The following is a 22575-nucleotide window of genomic DNA, read 5'->3' as shown; positions in this document are numbered from 1 at the left end:
AATTGACAAGAGACTTGTCAAAATTCAATCTACAGCTATGCCTACTCTGCCATTTCGATTGTCCAAACAATGGGAGAAATACTCTTTCCATAAGCGCTTACCACTTGATTATGTTCAAGAGAGAGCGAGATTCTAGATTGTGAACATTCCTTGCAGAACTACGTTCCACAAGCACTGAGTTCATGTGCTACCAATCTCTTGCATTCATTTGTCCTCTTGTCATGGTCTTATTTTTGGGGTGTAGGTATCTAGACCAGTCGTGCTGGTTAATGCCGAATCTTCTCCAGTCCTTGTCTTTTGATGCATCTCCTCCTTCAGAAGCATAGCTCTGAAATCCCTCTCAAAGACTATATCTATAGACAGTTCGCTTTTTCCTTCAGAATTGGCGATGTCGTTCCTGTAGACTTTAGCGTCCACAAGTCAAATTTTTCCTTTGACCATATAGATGGAGCAAGGGTAAAGGCTCTAAATTTTATTTTTATTTTTTTTAAAAAGAAGACGTTTGGCGATCTTCAACACAGAAGGGGGAGGCTACTCCACCGATAAGCAAAGGCATTGGAAAAAAAAAAAAAAAGAGAGCAAAGCAAAATCTGAAGACACTTGAATCAAGAAGGCGATTGGAACCACGAACCCATACAATGGCAAGTGCAGTCAAACTCGCAAGAGTTGGTCATGATAACTTAATTGGAGAAATGATCCAATTCGAAGGTAGGTGAACAACCTGGACAGGATCAAAAAAGTAAAACTTTGTAAAAGCCATTATTCGTGTGACGACTTGTTTGAATTCCATTTTTTCAATTAGTTTTGGTTTTCAACAAATCAAGAAAAACATTTGCAGATTGTGGAGGAAGAGCTATTTTCAGTGTTTGATAGGACTTTAAATGTCCTAGGCACATATATGCGAGCCAAGGATGACTTCTCATATCTCATCCTTTACATGCAAGATAATTTCTCAAATTTTGCCTATACACTTGACCACACTTGAGGCATCTCTCTAGGCCCTCTTACTCATTTGCAATCACATCTTCTAAAGGAGGGTTCTTTTCAATTTCTAGCCAATAGTCCAAGAGTGGTTATCGCTCTTCTAGCTCCAGAGGTTGCTCATTTGCAATCAAATATCCTAAAGAAGGGTTCTTTTCAATACCTAGCCCGATAGTCTAGAAGTGGTTATTGTGCTTCTAGCTCCAGAGGTTACTCAAGAGATCAAGACAGAGAACAAGACGGAGAGCCAAGATATCATGAAAGTGACGCAGAAGAATGGATGGAGACCAATGCGAGCATGCATGAGACAACCCCAGAAGCCAACCCAAAGAACAAATTGCAAATACAGGAGTGACCTCGAATAGTGGCAAGTCCAAAGAGAAAGACACACAAACTCTCTCCAAGAATGCCTCAGGCCATGACAGTGGAAGAAGTAATCAAGAAGGAGCACAAGAATCTATACTAGAGAGTGTTGATCCTATAAAAACCACTGGCATCTCCTCACACAAGTACGCATCTACTTGTGACTCTCAACAACGAGACCTTTTTTTACTCTATTGAATGGCTCAGTACACATGCGCTAGTAGATGTCCTTCTCGGTACCTACTAGTCCTTCTCAGTACACATGTGCTAGTAGGTGTCCATCTTGGCACGGATTAGGAAAGGGATGATTGTAATAAATGTCAAGTTCATGAGGAAAGGCTAATTTGCCTTCTATTTAAGGGATTGAAATGGTAGTCAAGGCTCTTCAACAAGGCCTTTAGACTATAACAAACCCTTGTACCTAGGATGGTAGTCCCATGATTTTTCCCCTGGCATAAAAAGGTCGACCATGACCTCGGTTTGGGTTGAAAACTCCTTGATTTCCCCTTGTCTTTGTGCAATCACCTTTCATCCCTATGTGGTGGGCTGGGTAAAGTTTTAGGAGTGGAATAGGAAAACTTTATAAATCCTAGAGGTAACCCTTAGATTTCCATTCAAATGGACGTTGCTGAGGATTTTCCTAGTTCCCTAGTCATTCTCAACAAAAATGGAAGCGCCTCCCATGCTTAAGCCTCATATTGCTCCCAGAGAAAAATGGGTCCCAAAGGGACTTATTGACACAACAAATTCATAGACTATTAGCAAAGGAACAAGTCAAGGCCCCCAGCTCTAAAAGCTGTTTGGAGAAGGGGAAAGATAAAGACCCTATTTCCTTTGTTTCTTGAGATTCTAGTTGACAACGAGACTGAGGAATGGATCAAAGAGAATCAAGAGAGCACAGAGGGCATTGTAGCAGATTCAAAGTTGTCAAATGAAGTTGAGAATGAAATAACAAAGGATATGCCATGGTCACTGACCTACTATAAGAGGATGAATTTGAATAATAGTTACCTTATTCAACTCCAGGAAAGGACTTCACTATGCAAGGGAGGGATTTAGCGATTGTGCAGAACAAATGAAGACGGTCTCAATTTAAGGGGGCAACTGCTCATATGAATAGCCCCCCAACCCCAGGGCTAAAAAGGGAAAAAAAAAGGAATGGTAAGGAAGGCCATTTCATTTTGTACTCTTAATGTTAGGGGTCTCATTGAGATTGGTAGAGGTGAAGAGTGGTCTCATTGGTTGAGAGCCAAGGCTGTCTCTTGTCTCATGCTTTACAATCCTCTTGGGCCCAACTCGCTCTAGACACAATCCGACTAATGTAGAATATTTTCTATTCTTTGCTCTTTTGTATACTTTTGTTTGAATGATGTATACATGAAGGAATTGATACGATGACATTATCAAGGATGTAATGTAATATTTCAAAGCATATCATTTATAGACGTAAAACGTAGAATGTTCTCTTTTTGGTATACTTTTGGTTTTACTAATGACTCACAAAGGAAGAATGATGTGATTGTATATTTTGAAGTTGCCAAGGATGTAATGCTATTCCAAAGTAAATCATTATGCAAAAAGTTAAATCTATACATGGACAACAATAATTTGTATATGGTAATATCTCAACATCTACATATTCAAACATATATAAAATATTTGTAATTTTTCATGGTACTTTGACCTATGTATTGACAACAATCATATATATATGGTAATATCTCAACATCCATGTTCAAAAATACATAAAATATTTGAAGTTTTTTATCGTACTTTGAGCTTTGTATATTATTTCATATTTGCTCAGAGGTGAATGAGGTGGAATGGAAGTCTAAGTAAATGTAGTCTTTCACACACAAGGAATAGATTTACTTGTAATTCAATAAGGCACATATGGGAACGAATCATTGCAATAATTGAACTAGGCGTACTATGATGTCTAAGGTGGAGCTAGGAGATTTCACATCAAGTTTGAAAATAAGATCCAGAACATAAAACCAAAGTGTGAAAGCTACCTTACTTTGGACAACACATATTATTAAAAAAGAGAGACACTTCTATGCAAGGGGGAGTAGGATAGCTTGAAAAAACAATGGACATGATTGTTATTTGAACAAAACAATGGGGGAGGGATTTATTTAGCCTAACATAGAATCACCTATTGACATTATCTTGAGAGGGATAACATGATAGGCTTCAAGGTACCCTAGGTCAGGAGTGTAGATGAAGGGCAATAAAGGAAAGCATCATATGAAGAGTGATATTGAAACTATCTTTTATTAGTGTGGTTGTCTAAAGCTCTTGTTTTCAAAGAGAAGCTATTTTGTAGAAATAGATAGTGAAAAGTCATGCAAATGAAGATATCTCCCACAACCCTAGATAATCATTGACTTTGTTTTTTTCTCCCCCTTGCTTTTGAAAGAAAATGCACGCACCTTGATGGGTCAAAAGCTTCTTTCAAAGATAAAACACGTGTTTATAAACTTCACAAATAATGAGGGGTAGGCACTAGCTTTGTGGTAAGCTCTAAGTGTGAATCCTAGATGTGAAGAGGAATATCCTTCTTTTTAAAGAAAGTTGTACGTGAAAAAGTCAAAGGCTATTAGGTAATAAGGGTGGCAATTCACATTGTCCCTCCCAAGAGGGCTTAACCATTTAACCCAGCTTAGGTTCTTGGTGGTAATGGCAAGGTAATCATCGTTAACCTCAAGGAAGCATCGTTAATCTCAAGGAAGGTGATCCCATTGTACTTGGGATGCAAACAAATTGGGCTTGTGAAGGGCACCCCATGGGGTAGCATGATCATTGCACATATTAGCAAGGTTCATTCACCATGGTTCATGGGATGCAAGGCGTGTCTTTGTGAGATGTAGTGGTAAGTGGTGGCAACATGGGACAATGATCCTATTGTGATGATTAGAGGAGATGGCCCTATGGTGCATCTCATTTCATATGGAGAGCATGTGCCCTTCGGAGGCTTGTGCTTGCATTGTAGGAAGGGGTGGTGGCATGATCTTCAATTGAAACCTCGGGGGGGGGGGGGGGGGGCAGGGCTAGGGTAACTAAGCATGGTGGTTAATTAAATCATTGTGAGGTCATGCATGGTGTTCGTGCTAAATTGTGTGGGGATGTCAGGGAGGCAATCATTGCTAAGTATCCCAACACCCACACACGAGCATAAAGCGGTAGATTCTTAGAAAGAGAGTGTGATGCAGGACGGTGGTGTAGACGATGGAAACTACGTGGATGGGCATGCCTTTTGAGGGTGGGTTTAGACCACTTGCCCAGATGTGAAACAAAAATGGAAAAATGGAAAAAAGGGTCGTTGGCCTACTTAAGACTTGGTCGTTTGAACATGATTTTTAGTACGAAGGCCACCCACATAATTTTTTTTGGCCACGGATAGCTATGACTGGTGATCAAAGGCTGCCTTATCACCTCTTTCCACAAGGCCAATCACACTTGTTGTGGTAAAGAAGCGCTAGTAGGTGGTCATATATATGTAACTTGAGTGCTAGTGAATCACCCCACTTGCCCACCTTCTTCTTCCTTTTGGCCTACCCTAGAGGGGGTATAATGACTGGTGCTTGTTTTCCAATCACAAAAAAGTGTTTTTGTACAAAAGTAAAAGCTTAAATTTCCTCTTTTGGGCCACGTTGCACTTGCTATTTGTATCCCTTAAAATCCTCATCTTGCTATTTTTACCCCTTGAAACCCTCCATCTTTTTCTCTCCCTTCTCTCTCTCTCTCTCTCTCTTCTTCTTCTCTCTCTCTCTCTCTCTCTCTTTCTCTCTTTCAATTCGCCTCTTTTTCCACGCGCCATTTCGGGCAGGCGAAGTGAATGAAATTAATCTTGTTTTCCTTGTGAGTGGGCCGGGCGGGTGAGTAGGGTAGGTTGACTAAAGGGGGCGGGGGGGGCCCCGAAAAAGTCGTGGGTGTAATAAAATGTAGTCGTGCCGTACAACAAAAGAAAAGAGGAAAGAGAGGACATGGTTCCTCTTCTTTTAAAGAGCCAGTCGCTTCTTCGTGTTTGACTGAGAGCTCCATATTAAACAATCTATCAATCGATCAGTTCACTTGCAAGCTCTCGTCTTCTTCCTCATCCCAATTAGGGCATCTCCTCCTCCCTTCCCATTTCATTCCTCCAGTTCATTTCGCCTCTCGCATTCCTCCCTTCCTTGTGAGCTTCGTTCAGCAGCAATTTCCTGGCTTTTTGTAGCTTCTACTTTTGCAGAGCTTCAGCGCTTCCTGATCGCACCTCCACGAATTCTTATCTCCACTCCTCAGGTCTCTCTCTTCCCTCCCACGCATTGGAATTGCCTTCGATTCTAACCGCTGCAAATTTTCTGCACATGTTCGCCACATGGCTTCTCCTCAGCAAATGCGGCCTACTTGTGCCACCGTGGCTTCTTACTCTTTCGTTCATAATATCTTTTCAAGTATTTCCGCGCAAGCTAGTTTGTTTGATTGCAAACTATGGAAAAGGACGACTCGATCCCTCCAAGTTTTCAAAAGCTGCCTTTGATTTCAGGCGAGCCCCTTGTGCACAATCGCACTTAGATCGTGCAAGTGCAGGGACAGAAGACCTGCTCCTGCTAGCGACATTACCGTGAAAGCTGCTTTTACAAAAAACTCGGCCTGTCGGCCGTGGCATGCCTCCTCGGGGAATTCAGGAAATTCAGCTGAAAAGCAGCACTTAAAGGTCCCAATCCTACCATGGCCTTTTCATCGTTGCCATTGACCCTCCACCACTCGTTGCTTCCCTTTAAGTTGAAGCCTTATGTTGTCTGAATTCCCGTCTCATCACCTTTTCTTGCGTTGTACTCCTGATCAGGTTTTTAAAAATGACCCAACAGAGGGTACACGCAGCGGAAGACTTATAGTAATGCCCAGGAGCTCACACAGTGTGCGGTGTGGGTGTGGAATCACATAACTTCTTTACTTATGTGCATAAAATAGGTGTGTAGACTCTTCAATAGACAATGAACCAGCCAGATAGAGAAACCACCAAAATATATATTTCCGTTTAAAACTATGGACACAATACAAGAGAGATAGATCCAGAGTCCCACCAATGGTGTGGTCCTCTGATCTTACCACAAGGTCTTTCTCCTATCTGTTGGCTATCTCTAGACTCAAGCCCGCGTGCTCCACCTCGAGCGTAAGTAGACTTTCCGTCCAAAGATCTCAGCACCTTGCTGAACTAGTAGACAGCCTACGCTCAGCTCCAAGTGAGCTCAGTCTGCAGCAACTCTGGCCCCGCTTTGCCTCCTGGATGTAGGCCCAAAGATCAGGCTTCTGCTGCTCCTGCTGCTCCTTTGTTTGCTGACTTGCTGGATGTGAAATGAGGCCTGTGGCCTTTGCTTTTATAGGCCCCAAGGGCCCCTTGAAATAACCGACCAGCCAGCCCTAAATGGGCCGACTGGCTGGTCTGTTTGGGCCGACCAGTCTGCCCCAAAACAGCCCTTTAAGGGCTCACAAAACTAGGGCCCTTTGGCCCACACTTCTAGGGCTTTTGGCCCTCCAATCTAGGCAGGAGCCCAGCCTATATGAGGCATGCCACTGCCCACTGGCAGCCCAATTTGCTGCTCCACCAGGCCTGCTGCTTCTGCCCTCTGCCAGGCTCTTTCCAGTCACGTGTCCTGCGCCGTACTGCCCCGTACATCCTGCTGAGTCATCGCACCTTTCATGGGGATCTGTTGCAGTCCGTACGCTTGCCATGAAGCTTTGTCTTGCCAGGCCATATCCAGGGCTACATGCCCCTGCCATCTTTCCTGCACAAGGTTTTCTTTTCTTATGAGGTGCTGCCCGTGCGGCAGCCCCCTCTCTCTCTCTCCTCTGGGCATCTTCTGCCCTAGGTCTCCCTCCCCCACGCTCTCCTCATTTGGGGGCTTACAGATGGGGAGGTGACCTTTCCAACACCCCCTCTCATTGACACATCTCGGCCCAATGCCAACACGTCGATGACAATGCTCCAGTAACTCCCTGGTTGTAGTCCTTTGGAACCTTTCGGTGTCGAAATCTTTTCCTGGCTTTTCATCCAGTGGCTCCTGCTCCACCAGGTCTGGTTCCGCTTCCGCACACCATCCTGGTACACAGGTCCATCTTTGGTAGCACCTCCTGGTATCACCTTCTTCAGTCACGTTCCTGCCTCTGAACTCGAGCAATCCAGCCATCACGATCTTCCAGTTGTCCCCCTCATAATGAGTGAACAACCTAGAGTCTTCCAGGAACCATGCTCTGAGGGTCTGTTTCAACCCGTCCTTCCTTTGGCAAGGTTTGCAACCAGTGAATATTTCCAGATAACCTGGACCATGAACTCTCGCTGAGTTCTCAAGCAGCTACTCTTCTGGCTTCAGTACTCTTTGTCCATCACCTTCAAGCAATCTGCGTCCCAGATTTGAAGAAGCACCAATATTTCCCCTTCTGCCTTCGAAGAAGGCCAATTCCTTCCAATCTGGTATCATCTGAGACAAATGAAGAGCATAGTCTCTCCACAACATGCTATAAAGGCTCAAATGCAAAATATCAAATACATACCAGACTGTTGTACTGCCTGAATGTTTGCCCTGAAAGCAAACTCTCATTGAGGCACCTACCAAGTGCCTGTGTAATCCTGTACTGTCCCCTTCTGAACTCCAGCATCCATCTGACCATGAGACCCCAGGGCCCTCCATGGAATCCACCCTCGTGTTAGTGTCGACAGCCACACACTTGGAAGGTACCAAGCACTCCATGCTGTCCTTCACCTTCACAAAGGCATTTGACTCCTCGTCGACCCACATCTCTATGTCAGACATCCTCACTGTGATTTCTGGATCAACATATCTGACCTCGGTAACACTCGGTGATGTCACCAGGAACAACTCTTTGATTACCACATTTGCTTTGGCCTCTCTCTCTGAATCTGTGTCAGTCTCCTTTTTGTTTTTTTGATTCGCCTTTTTCTTTCTGCAGTCCTTTGCAAAATGTCCTGGAGTATCACAGTAGAAGCACTTCTTCTTCTGCTTCCTCTTAGAAGCCCCCTCGTCGTTAGAGTCGTCTTTCTTGGATTTGCCACCGTTAGGCTTGCCCTTTCCTTTGCCAGCGGAATCCTTCGCTAGCATCGCCTTGTCATCTTTGTCCTCGTTGTAGAGATTCTCCCAAGCTTCCTCCTATAGCAGTAATGGACCCAACTCCTCAAACGTCAACGGTTTGGTCCTCTGTCCTGCTGTCATAGTCGTAACAAAGCTCTTGAAACTCCGAGGCAATCTCCTCAGTACCATCAAGGCTAAATGGCATGAGTCTATCTTCTGACCAATTGCTGCTAGCTGATCCCTCACCACCTTGACCTTTGTCAAATGGCTATGTACCGTATCTCCTTCTTCGCCTTTAGGCTCCCATACCTGTGAGCCTCCTACTTGGGCTCTGATACCATGTTAAAAATGACCCAACAGAGGGTACACGCAGCGGAAGACTTATAGTAATGCCCAGGAGCTCACACAGTGTGCGGTGTGGGTGTGGAATCACAAACTTCTTTACTTATGTGCATAAAATAGGTGTGTAGACTCATCAATAGACAATGAACCAGCCAGATAGAGAAACCACCAAAATATATATTTCCGTCCAAAACTATGGACACAATACAAGAGAGAGAGATCCAGAGTCCCACCAATGGTGTGGTCCTCTGATCTTACCACAAGGTCTTTCTCTTATCTGTTGGCTATCTCTAGACTCGAGCCCGCGTGCTCCACCTCGAGCGTAAGTAGACTTTCCGTCCAAAGATCTCAGCCAGTCTGCAGCAACTCTGGCCCCGCTTTGCCTCCTGGATGTAGGCCCAACGATTAGGCTTCTGCTGCTCCTGCTGCTCCTCTGTTTGCTGACTTGCTGGATGTGAAATGAGGCTTGTGGCCTCTGCTTTTATAGGCCCCAAGGGCCCCTTGAAATAACCGACCAGCCAGCCATAAATGGGCCGACTGGCTGGTCTATTTGGGCCGACCAGTCTGCCCCAAAACAGCCCTTCAAGGGCTCACAAAACTAGGGCCCTTTGGCCCACACTTCTAGGGCTTTTGGCCCTCCAATCTAGGCAGGAGCCCAGCCAAGAAAGCTTGAGTTTCCCTTGAAAATAGATTCTGTAAGAGGCTACCTTTCACATTTTTACAAGATCCCTTCTGCTGTAATTATCATGCCCATGATTCTTAAGGATACGATGATTTGCAAACTCACATTTGGGGCTCCTAGTATTGGAGTTACGACTGCAGCCTACTTTGTAGAAATGGTGAAGTCTATTGTGACTCAAAACTGTATCAGCTTATGTGTGATACAGGATCTCCCGAGGTTTTCATTCGTGTGCTATATATTTGAGGAATTGCAACGCAGATGTGGGCATCTGAATTTAGTGTCTTTTACTTCAGATGGATCTACCTTCTTAATAGACAAGGATACATTTTGACAAGCTATGCATGATGGAGTTTATGGTTTTCAACCTTATGAGTGACTATCATCGGATTGAAACTGCACTATGTTCCTGGATGAGTTTGGGCATATTCCTGGATTCATCTAGATATTCCCACAGTGACTAGAATTAGTCTAGAGATATTTGCATGCAAACCATTAATGGGTGCCATGGTTGTGCGTTGCTGAATAATTCTTGAATTTTACAAGATCCCTATAAAATTCTTTGCCCTGAGGGCCTTTGCGTATAGTATGGTATACAATCTGCTCTGGCTGAAGGACCTCCTCCAGCTCATCCACTTTTGGTGGATCCTTTGCTATTGGCTCTTTAGGCTTTGGCCTCTGTAATTTCTTTAGAAGACTCACATGGAAAGCATTATGAATCCTCCAATGCTCTGGCAATGCTAACCTGTATGCAACCTCACTAATCTTTTCTGTAACTCTGAAAGGGCCATAGTATCTTGGAGATAACTTTGCATACACTTTCAGTTTGCCTTTAAACTTGCGGAGCCTAGCTTTCTCGAACTTCAAAAGTACCCAATTTCCTTCCTTGAGATTTAACTGTCTCCTATGCTTATCTGCAGCTCTTTTATGCTTTTCTTGAGACCTTTCAATTGCTGTCCGGACTTGGCTGAAAGCTGTCTGGAGATCTCTCACAAACTGATCAGCTGCAAATATTTCATCTTTGGTCCTTAGGATAGGTGGCAGAATCACCTTCCTATGGATGACCTCAAAGGGGGCTTTCCCTGTAGAGCTGTGAACTGTATTATTGTAAGCGAACTCACATTCCCCACAAGCATCACAATCCACCTCGAATGACTGATACAAATGTGGAACTATTAAGATTGGCTCTGTGGGTCAGCCTCTCTTTTGAGTGTGGTGAAGGCTCACAAAACTAGGGCCCTTTGGCCCACGCTTCTAGGGCTTTTGGCCCTCCAATCTAGGCAGGAGCCCAGCCTATATAAGGCATGCCACTGCCCACTGGCAGCCCAATTTGCTGCTCCACCAGGCCTGCTGGTTCTGCCCTCTGCCAGGCTCTTTCCAGCCCCGTGTCCTGCGCTGTACTGCCCCGTACATCCTGCTGAGTCATCGCACCTTTCATGGGGATCTGTTGCAGTCCGTACGCCTGCCATGAAGCTTTGTCTTGCCAGGCCATATCCAGGGCTACATGCCCCCGACATCTTTCCTGCACAAGGTTTTCTTTTCTTATGAGGTGCTGCCCATGTGGCAGCCCCCTCTCTTTCTCTTCTCTGGGCATCTTCTGCCCTAGGTCTCCCTCCCCCACGCTCTCGTCATTTGGGGGCTTACAGATGGGGAGGTGACCTTTCCAACAGGGTCCCATAGACCATATTTTAGTCTCTAGCGGACGGTAATAGAATCCTGGCTAGAGGAACCTGTCAACTGCTAGGCAAGAAAGCTTGAGTTTCCCTTGAAAATAGATTCTGTAAGAGGCTACCTTTCACATTTTTACAAGATCCCTTCTGCTGTAATTATCATGCCCATGATTCTTAAGGATACGATGATTTGCAAACTCACATTTGGGGCTCCTAGTATTGGAGTTACGACTGCAGCCTACTTTGTAGAAATGGTGAAGTCTATTGTGACTCAAAACTGTATCAGCTTATGTGTGATACAGGATCTCCCGAGGTTTTCATTCGTGTGCTATATATTTGAGGAATTGCAACGCAGATGTGGGCATCTGAATTTAGTGTCTTTTACTTCAGATGGATCTACCTTCTTAATAGACAAGGATACATTTTGACAAGCTATGCATGATGGAGTTTATGGTTTTCAACCTTATGAGTGACTATCATCGGATTGAAACTGCACTATGTTCCTGGATGAGTTTGGGCATATTCCTGGATCATCTAGATATTCCCACAGTGACTAGAATTAGTCTAGAGATATTTGCATGCAAACCATTAATGGGTGCCATGGTTGTGCGTTGCTGAATAATTCTTGAATTTTACAAGATCCCTATAAAATTCTTTGCCCTGAGGGCCTTTGCGTATAGTATGGTATACAATCTGCTCTGGCTGAAGGACCTCCTCCAGCTCATCCACTTTTGGTGGATCCTTTGCTATTGGCTCTTTAGGCTTTGGCCTCTGTAATTTCTTTAGAAGACTCACATGGAAAGCATTATGAATCCTCCAATGCTCTGGCAATGCTAACCTGTATGCAACCTCACTAATCTTTTCTGTAACTCTGAAAGGGCCATAGTATCTGGGAGATAACTTTGCATACACTTTCAGTTTGCCTTTAAACTTGCGGAGCCTAGCTTTCTCGAACTTCAAAAGTACCCAATTTCCTTCCTTGAGATTTAACTGTCTCCTATGCTTATCTGCAGCTCTTTTATGCTTTTCTTGAGACCTTTCAATTGCTGTCCGGACTTGGCTGAAAGCTGTCTGGAGATCTCTCACAAACTGATCAGCTGCAAATATTTCATCTTTGGTCCTTAGGATAGGTGGCAGAATCACCTTCCTATGGATGACCTCAAAGGGGGCTTTCCCTGTAGAGCTGTGAACTGTCTTATTGTAAGCGAACTCACATTCCCCACAAGCATCACAATCCACCTCGAATGACTGATACAAATGTGGAACTATTAAGATTGGCTCTGTGGGTCAGCCTCTCTTTTGAGTGTGGTGAAGGCTGTCTTTTGAGGAATTCCCCATCTGAAGCCCACATATTTCTTAGTAAGATCGTGGACTGGATCGGCTATATCCACAAAATGCCTTATAAATCTTCTGTAGTTAGAACACAGGCCTAGGAAACTTCGGACTTCACGCACAATTTTCAGCTCTGGCCATTCTTGAATGGCTTGAATCTTTGCCGGATCCATCCGTATCCCATCTTTGGATATTATATGCCCCAAGTAATGGATTTCCTCCAGGAAGAATTCACTTTTCTTGCTGTTTGCATAGAGCTGCTGATTTCTCAGCTCTTGAAACACTGTGGCAAGATGTTCCTTATGCTCTTCTTCGGACTTAGAAAAGACAACTATGTCATTAAAGAAGGTACCAGTGAACTATCTGTAGGGTCGGAAGATGCGATCCATCATCTTAATGAAAGTAGCTGGGGCATTAGTCAATCCAAAAGGCATCACTAGATATTCATACAACCCAAAAGTAGTGCGGAACGCTGTCTTATGCACATCCTAAGGTTGTATCCTCACTTGGTGATAGCCACTCTTTAAGTCTATCCTGCTGAAAACTAAAGCCCCATTTAAGTGATCCAGCACATCATCAATGCGCGGAATAGGAAATCTATTCTTGATGGTCATTTTATTAAGAGCGCGATAATCGACGCACATACGAAATGAACCATCTTTCTTCTGTACTAGCAGTACAGGGGGGCAAAAAGGAGAAGAACCGGGCTGAATCAGCCCCTTGGACAACAAGTCCTCCACCTGAGCCATAATCTCCTCTCGCTGTGTTGCACTAACTCTGTATGGGGGCCTATTGGATGGCTCACTGCGAGGAATGAGTTCTATGCCATGATCCTCAGGTCTCTCAGGGGGTAGCTCCCCTGGCAAAGCATCAGAAAAGCAATTTTTAAAATTTTCAAGAAACTGAAATTTATTCTGATCTGCCTCACTTATTTCAGCATGCATTTCCATATCTCTCTTTTTTACAAAAACCATGTAAGCTGAAACTGGAGACTTTATTTCTTTTCCAACAGATCTATTTGATACAATGGGAATAGTTTCCCCTCTATTCCTAGCAACCACACGGTATACTTTGCCCCTATGTACAAACTCCAACACTCTTTCAGGAAGAGTCAACTTCACTGCCTTGCGATGGAACCAAGGCATACCCAAGACTACATCATGAATGAAGAAGTTTTAGTGATCCACATAACTTTGTACATGAAGACGGAGCTTCCCTATCAAGGGAGTGATTGGCACAAGGTTCCCACAGAACATGTGGTCGGCATCCAGAGCCTTGCCCAACTCCTCTGTCTTTACTCCCAGCCTCAAGGCTAAATCCTCTGATATAAAATTATTGGTAGCCCTTGGATCAAATAAAATCAGCGCTTGCTGGTCTCTGACTTTGCCCCATGATAGCAGCAATTCTCGTTTCTCTGGGTTTGAAACATGACCCAATATGTCAGGAATTTCTCCTACCATTGGCTTGTCTGGTCCCCGTGGCTTCTTTGCCTCTTTTCCCTTCAGAGTCGAAGGATTTTATGGGCACTGGTCAGCCACATGCCCCTCTTTGCCTCTGAAGCATTTACCCTCTTTCCTGAAAGTTTCAATCTGTTCAGGGGTAAATTGTGGTCTTCCCTTATAGGGCCTTTGTACCTGGTTTCCCCTCGGCTTCTGAGGCTGAAGTCCCCTCTTCTGAGCCTTGGGAAACTCTCTTATTTCAAACTTAAGGGTCGCTGGCTTTTTATCCCCCGGTACACTGGCCTGAAGTGAAGGCATGGTAGTAGGATCCTGCATGTACATGAGACTAGTCACACTGGCTGCATGCATAAGTTCTGAAATGTCTGTGATATCCTTGGTATTCACTTGGGCCTGAATCTTGGGATTGAGTCCCGCCCGATATTTTCAGAGTTGGGTCTTATCTGAGACTTTCTTTAAGGGAGAAATTTGCAGATATGAATCCCAAAATTTCTGATCATAAGTCTCAACTGTATCCTGGGGTGTCATATGCAAACTTTCCCAAGCAAGAAGAACTTGATCCCCAAACTGTTTGGGCATGAATCGCTTGTAGAAGGCTTTCTTGAAGCCCTTCCACTTCTTGGGAGCTGTGCCATTTACTGTTCAGGCATTCCACCATGCACTTGCTGTACCAGTCAAGTGCAAACCAACCATTCGAAGCTTGGAAGACTCGCTGAAATTTTCAGAACCAAAGGCAGCATCAAATTGCCTTATAAACTGCATTGCCTTCTCGGCTTGACCATACTGGCCATTAAAGGTGGAAAATCTGACGGACTTTCCACCATCTTTAAACCCCTGATTCTTTACTGTCTTTGATGCTGCATGCTTTCTCTTGGTTGATTTCTTCTTCCTAGACCCAGATTATGATTCTAAAGAGAATCATGAGGAAGTAGAACTGGAACTGGAAGAAGAGGAAGAACTAGGAGATTTACGATAATGCTTGGCCTTCTTCTTCTTGGACATAGACTCATCTCTCTTCTCTTTCTGCTGCCCTCATGACGGGGCTTCTTACTCTTTCTTGATACATCATCAGAGGAGGGAGTAGGAGTAGAACTCAAGGATCTTTTCCTGTCACTTTTCTTCTGAGTTGCTCTTGTAGGAGGCTTCTCTGGCCCTTCTTCAAGAAGGGACTGCATTAATTTGCAAAACAAAGGATCCCTTCTTGCCTCTGCTAACTGAGCAATCGATTCTCTGTAAGTGCTTTGCCTATCAGGCTGCATGCCCTCTTCCTGCCTGAGAGTGCCAGTGGCTGCATTCCCTTCATGGGATGACTGTGCATGTCCTTGCGAAGCCATTTCTGCAATTTACTTGAGATTTGCAAACTCTCTCATACACGGTGTATGAACTAATGCACTCATCCTTTGTTTTCAAGGAGAAAATACCTCAACAAGAGGTGTATTGCACCCACAACTTGTGCCAGTATAGGCTATCAACTCAAGGCATGAACTCAAAGCCGTGTGCCCCTTTTCTGGCTACCGCAAATGACATTCAAAATGTATCAGTTTTCCCCTTTTTCACTGCTCAAAGGCATGCATATTCTTTTTCTGCAAATGTCTGATTTTTGCTGTGTTAGATGAGTAACCGGCTGCTTACACTAACCAGACTGGTGTTTTCTGGTCTGGTTGGATGGATAGACTAGTTGGTTTGTAACTAGACCACTAATTGAACCAAACTGGCTAACTGGATCAGTCTAGTCTAGTTAGTCAGACAGTCTGGTTAGATGGAGGGTCTGGTTAGTCTGTGACTAAGGCTCTAACCAGAGTCCCTAACCGTGGTCAATTTAACTTAACCACAAGTCTGCCAGGCTAGCTACCATGTGTCTGCGACATCATCTCTGCACATGCTTCTGCCATGTCATCATGCCACGTGTCACCTGTGTGCCACGCCAGACTTCACACGTAACACATTTCTGTCACCCATGGGTAACTTGTGTCCTGCTGCTTCTCCGCCTGAGGCGTCACGCAATCGTCTGCTCAAAGCTCTCTCAAAGGAACGACGTAAATCCACTCTTGACTACCCGCTTAGCTTGCTAGCTGCAGGACCCCATGAACGTTTGCACTTCGTTTGGCCACCGTCCTTCATATAGCCTTTGTCAATGCTCCTTTCTCCGCGTATAGCCTTCATCGGTGCATCCAATGGTAGATGGTCACTAGACGCCAAAAACCAGTGCTTGAGAAGCAGAACCCGTAGCCCATTGTTGGTGAAATTTGCAGGCAGCCAAAATAGAGCATCAACGGGTCCAATGTTCTTTTGATCACCCAACGACACGTCGTCAAACCTTTCTTGGATCATCACCATCTGAGAAGATGGCGAATCCCAAGCTCTGATACCAATGAAATCTGGCCTGTCTTTCATTCAACATCCAGCCTCATTAAACTGCAGACACTCTAACTCTCTTGCTCTCTGTGCATTTTTATTACTTGAAGGATTTGAATACATAGAGAGTTCAGTGTTGAAGCTGATTTTCAAAAATCCAAAACGGGAAGTATTACAGAGCTCTTAGGCTCTCTTTTTTGGGCAACATGCCACTTGTCAACTTTCCTAACTGAAAACTAGATACATGCCACTAAAGGGCAACTTCTAGAGTCCTCGAAGCGCTTGGTCACGTGAACGTCCTCGTAGATGCTTGTCAGGCTCCATAGCGCTTGGGCTTTCATCCCCACTTGATACCTGCAATAAGTAACTAAAGCGCACAACCAGGGCACCCATTAAGGTCTAGCGTTTTTGCATGCAAATAATCTCTAGACTAATTCTAGTCACTGTGGGCGTCCCCACTGAACACATGTGCGCACATAACATATATATATATATATATATTCTTTGGTTGACCGGAGTCAACACTCTTGATCATAATTGAGGGGGCTTTGACCAACATTGATCATAAATTAATCTTTAATACATTATCAAATATGGGAAGGCAAGGGAGGGATTTTCAAAATATTCCCAATTCTCCAAACCTAAGTACTTTTAAGGAAATGTGGTCTCTATTGAACTCCTTCTTACCATAATATGAATTAGGGAGAAGTTGTAACTCTCATATACATCTTTTCTCTTTTATAACTATAAAAAGTGTAATTTTAAGCCTACCATTGCATAGATCATGAGATTTTGAACATTTTTTCCTTTTACAGTTCCTCAATCTGAGCTAAGGAGCAAAAGTTATGACTCCTTCTGCGTAGGCTCTCCAAGGGTATTCCGCCGGCAAAATAGGGTTGGGGCAAGCTCTTCAAACCATATTCCTCTACCAAAATACACTTAGAGGCTCTATTAAAAAAGTATTATATATTTTTCTTAGGTCATCTTGAGGAACTGTAAAGAGGATATTTGCTCAAAATTTCATGATCCAAATATGGTGAAAGGAAAAGAAAGGATATTTGAAAGTCGTACATAAGTCACCACTTAGACATTATATATGTATATTATATAAAGGTGTATTTATATCTATATCTATTTATCAATATTTCATATTTACTTACATATTCTTTGAATTAATTTGGATTTTTTTGCTCCCCAAAAATGACTTGAGCCTATATATTTGGACCCTCCCACCTTTTGTCCACTCGTTGCTCAGGGGTTTTTGCTCAGAAAATGGAAACCCCCTGGACAAAACAAGTAATAGTCCGAGATTAAGACCCGCTAATTTTGGAGTTCCCGTATTCTATTTGGGCATATGACATTTTATTTCTTGATTGCAAAAATAGGGGCATTATTTATAAGATTTTTTCCTAAGAATTTGAAGAGAAGAGACCCCTCATGGAAAACCTCCAACCGAAGTTGGCACAACTCGGTTAACCGTAGTTAACCCTCTTGGCGTATGCCAAGTCTTGTTGACCGAAGTCAACACTCTCTGACCGTAGTCAGCTCTCTGGTTAACCGCAGTTAACCCTCTTGGTAATAAACCAAGTCTCCCCGACCGAAATTAGGCTTACTTGACTAGAGCCAAGTATGTTTGACCATAGTCAATTCTTGACCATTAAAGGAACTCTTTGACCATAATTAACACAAATGGAAAACTCTTTAATTATGATCAATTAGATGGTCAACTCAATACTTTGACTTGGGATATTTGCAGCCTGGTGATAGCAGATGTCAATCTGAAGAAGTTGCCAATCTTTCCATGTCTTTCTCTACCAATTGTCCTGTTTTTTTTGCTCTGTCTTGTGATTTGTTCTTCTGATGTTATTGTTCAACTTGGGTGGAATTGCTTCAAGGAGAGAAATTCTCAGCATTGTTGCTTATTTTTTTGGTTTCATGTGCACAAGTACGACCTACACTGTCAAATATGCAAGAAAGTCAAGTTCCTCTTCCTTGTTTACTGTAGCCCCTTCAGATTCCTGCTCAGTCATTTGAATAGACCAGTTTGGATGGTCACTAATTTGTCACTGGCCACAAGGACAATAAACCATGTGTTCGACCATAGTTTTCATGTTGATTTTGTTGAAAACACCATTGATGTCCCGGTTACACTCTGGTTTTCATCAGATACTTGTACTTAATGTGTGGAACAGAGAGAGAATTCGCATGTGCATGCAAACATGAGTGAAGGTGTGGGGAATTAATACTGGGTGCCATTGGTCTGCCTTCCTACACCATTTCTGATGACTGTACCTGAGCTCAGTAGAATTGAGGAGAGCTGAATGCTTCTTCTAGAAATGAGTGAAGGCTAGGCCTTCCTAAAGATGATGGAGTGGAGAGCAGCAGACTGCTCCTTCTCTTCTACTCCCTGCTGAGGCAATGAGGGCTTAAAGGGTGGCTTGCTGATGGAGCAGATGGCTTGGAGAGCTGCTCAAAGCTGATGAATACAATGTGGGGGGTGGGAGGCCTGTTATAGGCTGCCCAGTATGGTGGGCTGAAAGTCAGCAGTGTGTCGAGTATATGCCATAAATCCCCGGTGTGGTGTGGAGAATGCATACTGGTTGTCCGACCGATATCCATGCTGGAATATAGGCTACTTGTCTTTGTTTGGTAATGCATGTGCGGTAACTTAGTTGAGCTGCTGGTCAATCTGCTGCCCTAATGTCGAAATGTACCATGAAGCATGGAGGAAACGCCTCAAGGAATTGTGCCTGCATATCTAGGGATGTAGTAGATATGGCCGGGTAGTAGGAGATGGTCTTCAATTCTTGCAATAGGTTCATGATGGGAATTGTGATCTTGGCCAAGTCTTTGGTGTGCTTGCTGTGGGCCGAGGGAATTCCATGAACATCTCGACTTCTTGTGCAATAATGTAGAATTGATTGTTCTTCAGAAGTTAATGGACTACTAGAGATGATATTGATATTGCACACGATTCTTGGAAGAGATCAAGATGGTATCAAGAAAGACAATGACATTGGCCCATGAGGTTCTTGAAGATGTGCAACATCATGATCTTGGTTGATGGTGCCCTTTGATTCAAATGACATCACCATAGCCCGTATTGAGTTTTTTGCGTGTGCAAAAATATGATCATATCAGCTCTTGATGATATGAAAGAATATGATTTATGGATGTCTCCGTGATGGATTTCCATATGATGATATCAGCTCTTGAGGATCTTGGAAAACATTGAGAGGCTCCATGATATAACATAGGGGATCAAATTTTGACGGTTAGCTTGTTGAGTAGGTGGTAGTCCACACATATCCTAAAAGTGTCATCCTTGTTGACAAAGAGGATATGATGTTGCGTAGAGAGAATTGCAAAGATCCGGAATCAAGCTCTTTTCCCTTACCTCTACAGTCAGCCTTCTTATGTAGGCCGACCTAGACCGACCTGCATGGTCAATCTGATCCAACTCATGGGTCGGTTTTGGCCTCTGGTAATCCGCCTAGGTTGGTTGGGTTACACCAACCAAGCTAGGGGGTGGACCTTTTCTCAGCAAAAGCCTCCGCGCATCCGAGCAAAGGAAAAAAAATTCACATTTCTACTTCAAAAAAAGGCATATTAGATATGTTACTAAAACCATGTTTCTCAGAGAAGCTATATGTTTATAGTTAATTATTAAAAAGATAAATTTCCACTTCAAATGAGAATGTCTATTGTGTCCATAGATCTTGGCACAAATATGGAGAACTTCATCTAACAATGACAATGATGTTAGGGATGGAAAGGATTTTGGAAAAACCCACGTGTACTACAGTGGGTTTCTCATAGAAAATCCCCTCATAACTCATATTTGTTACGGGGAGTATACTTGAAGAAAACCTCTTATAACCCCTCTTCATGGAGGGCTTATCAAAGAAATTCATTTGAAGGAAGCAGTTTCATTGTGAAACTACCTTGGACTTTGAAGAAACGCTCTCATCACCCCTCTTCATGGGAGCTTTCTCCAAAGAAAGCCATTTGTAGGAAGCCTTGCAAGGTAGTTTCGCAAGCAAGACTATCTTGGACAACATTTTTAAAAATGTCATAACTTTCACATCCAATGTCCAAATATAGTCATTTAGCCACTCAAATCGAACGAAAAAGGCCATTTGAGCACATCTACAAGGTTATAAGTTATAAATTATATAATTTAGAGTCTTAAATTTTAAATTTAGTTTTTAAGAGTATAAATAGTCATAATATGTATTTAGTCTTAGTAGGTTTTTCACTTTTCACTGAAAGAATCGTTGATTCTCATGGATGACCCCTTTGATGAGAGCCATAAAAAGTGATAAGAAAACTCTATGGAGAGGTATAATAAGTTGTGGTTTGATGGAAGCGCGGTATTTAATTATTGGGTCATTGTTTTTGCCTTGGTTTTTCATGCTTTGTAATTTGTGCTTACTTGATAGAATAGGCAATCTGTAAAATTTGTTCTAATAAACACTCCTAAACACTCTAGAAATAGCTGACAAATTGCGTTCTACTAAACACTCTAGAAGGAAAATGAAGAGATAGAATGAACTTCCAAGGTAGTTTCTCTACTAAACACTCCTTGAGTGTATTGCTAATCTTGAATCGCTCATAAAACCTCGCTCATACAATTTTGTTTAGAGGAAGTGCAACTCCACCAAGCTGGCCGGGTTACCCAACCAGGTAAGTGGCCTAGTTGGCCTCCCAACGTGGTCATGAAATATGCGACAACAAGGGCGGCTCCATGCAACAATAGGGTGGGTCCATTGGACCCTGAATTTGTCTTGATCTAGGCCGTACCTGCCATATACAGTGTCATACCAGCTTGTGCTGTACCCTAGCATATACATTGGAATCTGGGATCAGCCCCGAAATTGGCTAGAACCACCATGACACCCTAGTGGAAGATGTGGCTCTGGTACGTGTCTATCCCCCTCTATCCTCACATAGGGCGAGCACACCACAAAGAAGCCCTCACTCTGTAATGTACCCAAGTGAGTTGGAATGTTCGCCAAGTAGTTGCTATGGTAGAGGCTTGGTAAATGTTTGCTGCATTATCCTACGTCGGGCAGAAGGCCAACAGGATCTCCCCATCAAGTATCTTCTTGCGAACAAAATGATGTTGGATCTCAATATGCTTAGTCCGAGTGTGGAACACTGGATTTCTTGCAATTGATGTACAACTCTGGTTGTTACACCTGATGATTGTGAGATCCCGCTGTGGAAACCCTACTTCGCCAAGCAATTTTCAAAGGCACACCACTTCAAAGGCACTTGATGTGGCCCTGTACTTGACCTCAATAGATGGCAATGCTACTCTGGGTTGCTTTTTACTGCTTCTCGTGATTGCTACTGATCCGAGGGAGCAACAATATCCTGTCGTCGATCTCCGTGTCCCGATCTCCATCTCAATTGGAGTCACTACTCCTGGATATGTCCTTGGAGCTTTTGCACTACCCACTGGAGTCTCTTGAGAGCTTTGAGAATGTGCTTTTGAGTTTTTGAGATCATTAGCTTGGTTTAGCACTCAGCAAGCACCTTAGCGAGCCCTTTGCTTCAGCCCATGGCGGCTTGTATGAGCTATTTTGTTGATTGTATTTGTCTCATAGGCGCGTGAGGTTTCCCCAAGATGTTAATACAACTTTCTTTCTCTCTCTCTCTCTCTCTCTCTCTCATGCATGCTTCCGCAGTACACTTGACTCTCACAAAAGACGATGCCAATGACACTCTCAGGGAGGCAACCCAAAAAGATGCAAGGCTTGCATAAGATACCGAACTCAGCCTGCAAGTTATGTAGAAAGAAAAGGGAGTCATCCACTTAAGCCTGATTGACAAATGTGTGTGTTTATGAAAGTCAATACTAATCATCTATAGTAGAATAGGGCAGAGCTGATCCCGAAATTCCTCCAAAAAAAAAAATCTACTGTAAGGGCATCCCAACCTAGGGATTTGGAGCAGCCCACCTTCGATAATACCAGGTTTAGTTTTTGATCAGTAAAAGGCGGCTCCAATGATGTGCTTCCTCCTGCAATAGAATGGGAATGACATTACGACTAAAAATACTCTCAGCATCGACCTCCATAGTAGAAGTCGGGGAAGGGGCAGCAAACATATCAAGCATGAAGGCTTTGAAAAATGCCTTGGAATAACAGCCTATATCCTGCATGGCTTTTTTATGAGAGCAAAGCTGCCATTTTCTCAGCTTTCGTTGAGCATTTTCAACCAAGCGAGAAAGAGCAGCTTAAAAGCAGATTGATCATCCAGAGATATTTGGGACTGTTGTGCAGAAGTAAAATGCTGAATTAAGGCCGAGAAGA

At 43.5% G+C, this 22575-nt stretch overlaps 1 protein-coding gene across 3 annotated transcripts in view; it reads left to right on the top strand.

Annotated features, from left to right (window-relative positions):
* Positions 1-5346: 5346 nt before the first annotated feature.
* Positions 5347-22575, top strand: part of LOC147887359 (G protein alpha subunit 1) — a 49274-nt gene continuing 32045 nt past the window's right edge. For all 3 annotated transcript variants that reach the window (XM_087394194.1, XM_087394193.1, XM_087394192.1), the window contains exon 1: positions 5347-5631. The gene's annotated coding sequence lies outside the window, so the exon portion shown is untranslated. The remainder of the gene's footprint in view (positions 5632-22575) is intronic.

This window comes from Dipteris shenzhenensis, chromosome 23 (assembly GCF_047967505.1).
Source record: "Dipteris shenzhenensis isolate YYH24624 ecotype China chromosome 23, Dip_SZ_1.0, whole genome shotgun sequence".
In the NCBI taxonomy this organism is placed as follows: Eukaryota; Viridiplantae; Streptophyta; class Polypodiopsida; order Gleicheniales; family Dipteridaceae; genus Dipteris; species Dipteris shenzhenensis.
The sequence above is the reverse complement of the archived record's forward strand: the minus strand, read 5'-3'. Positions and strand labels throughout refer to the sequence as shown.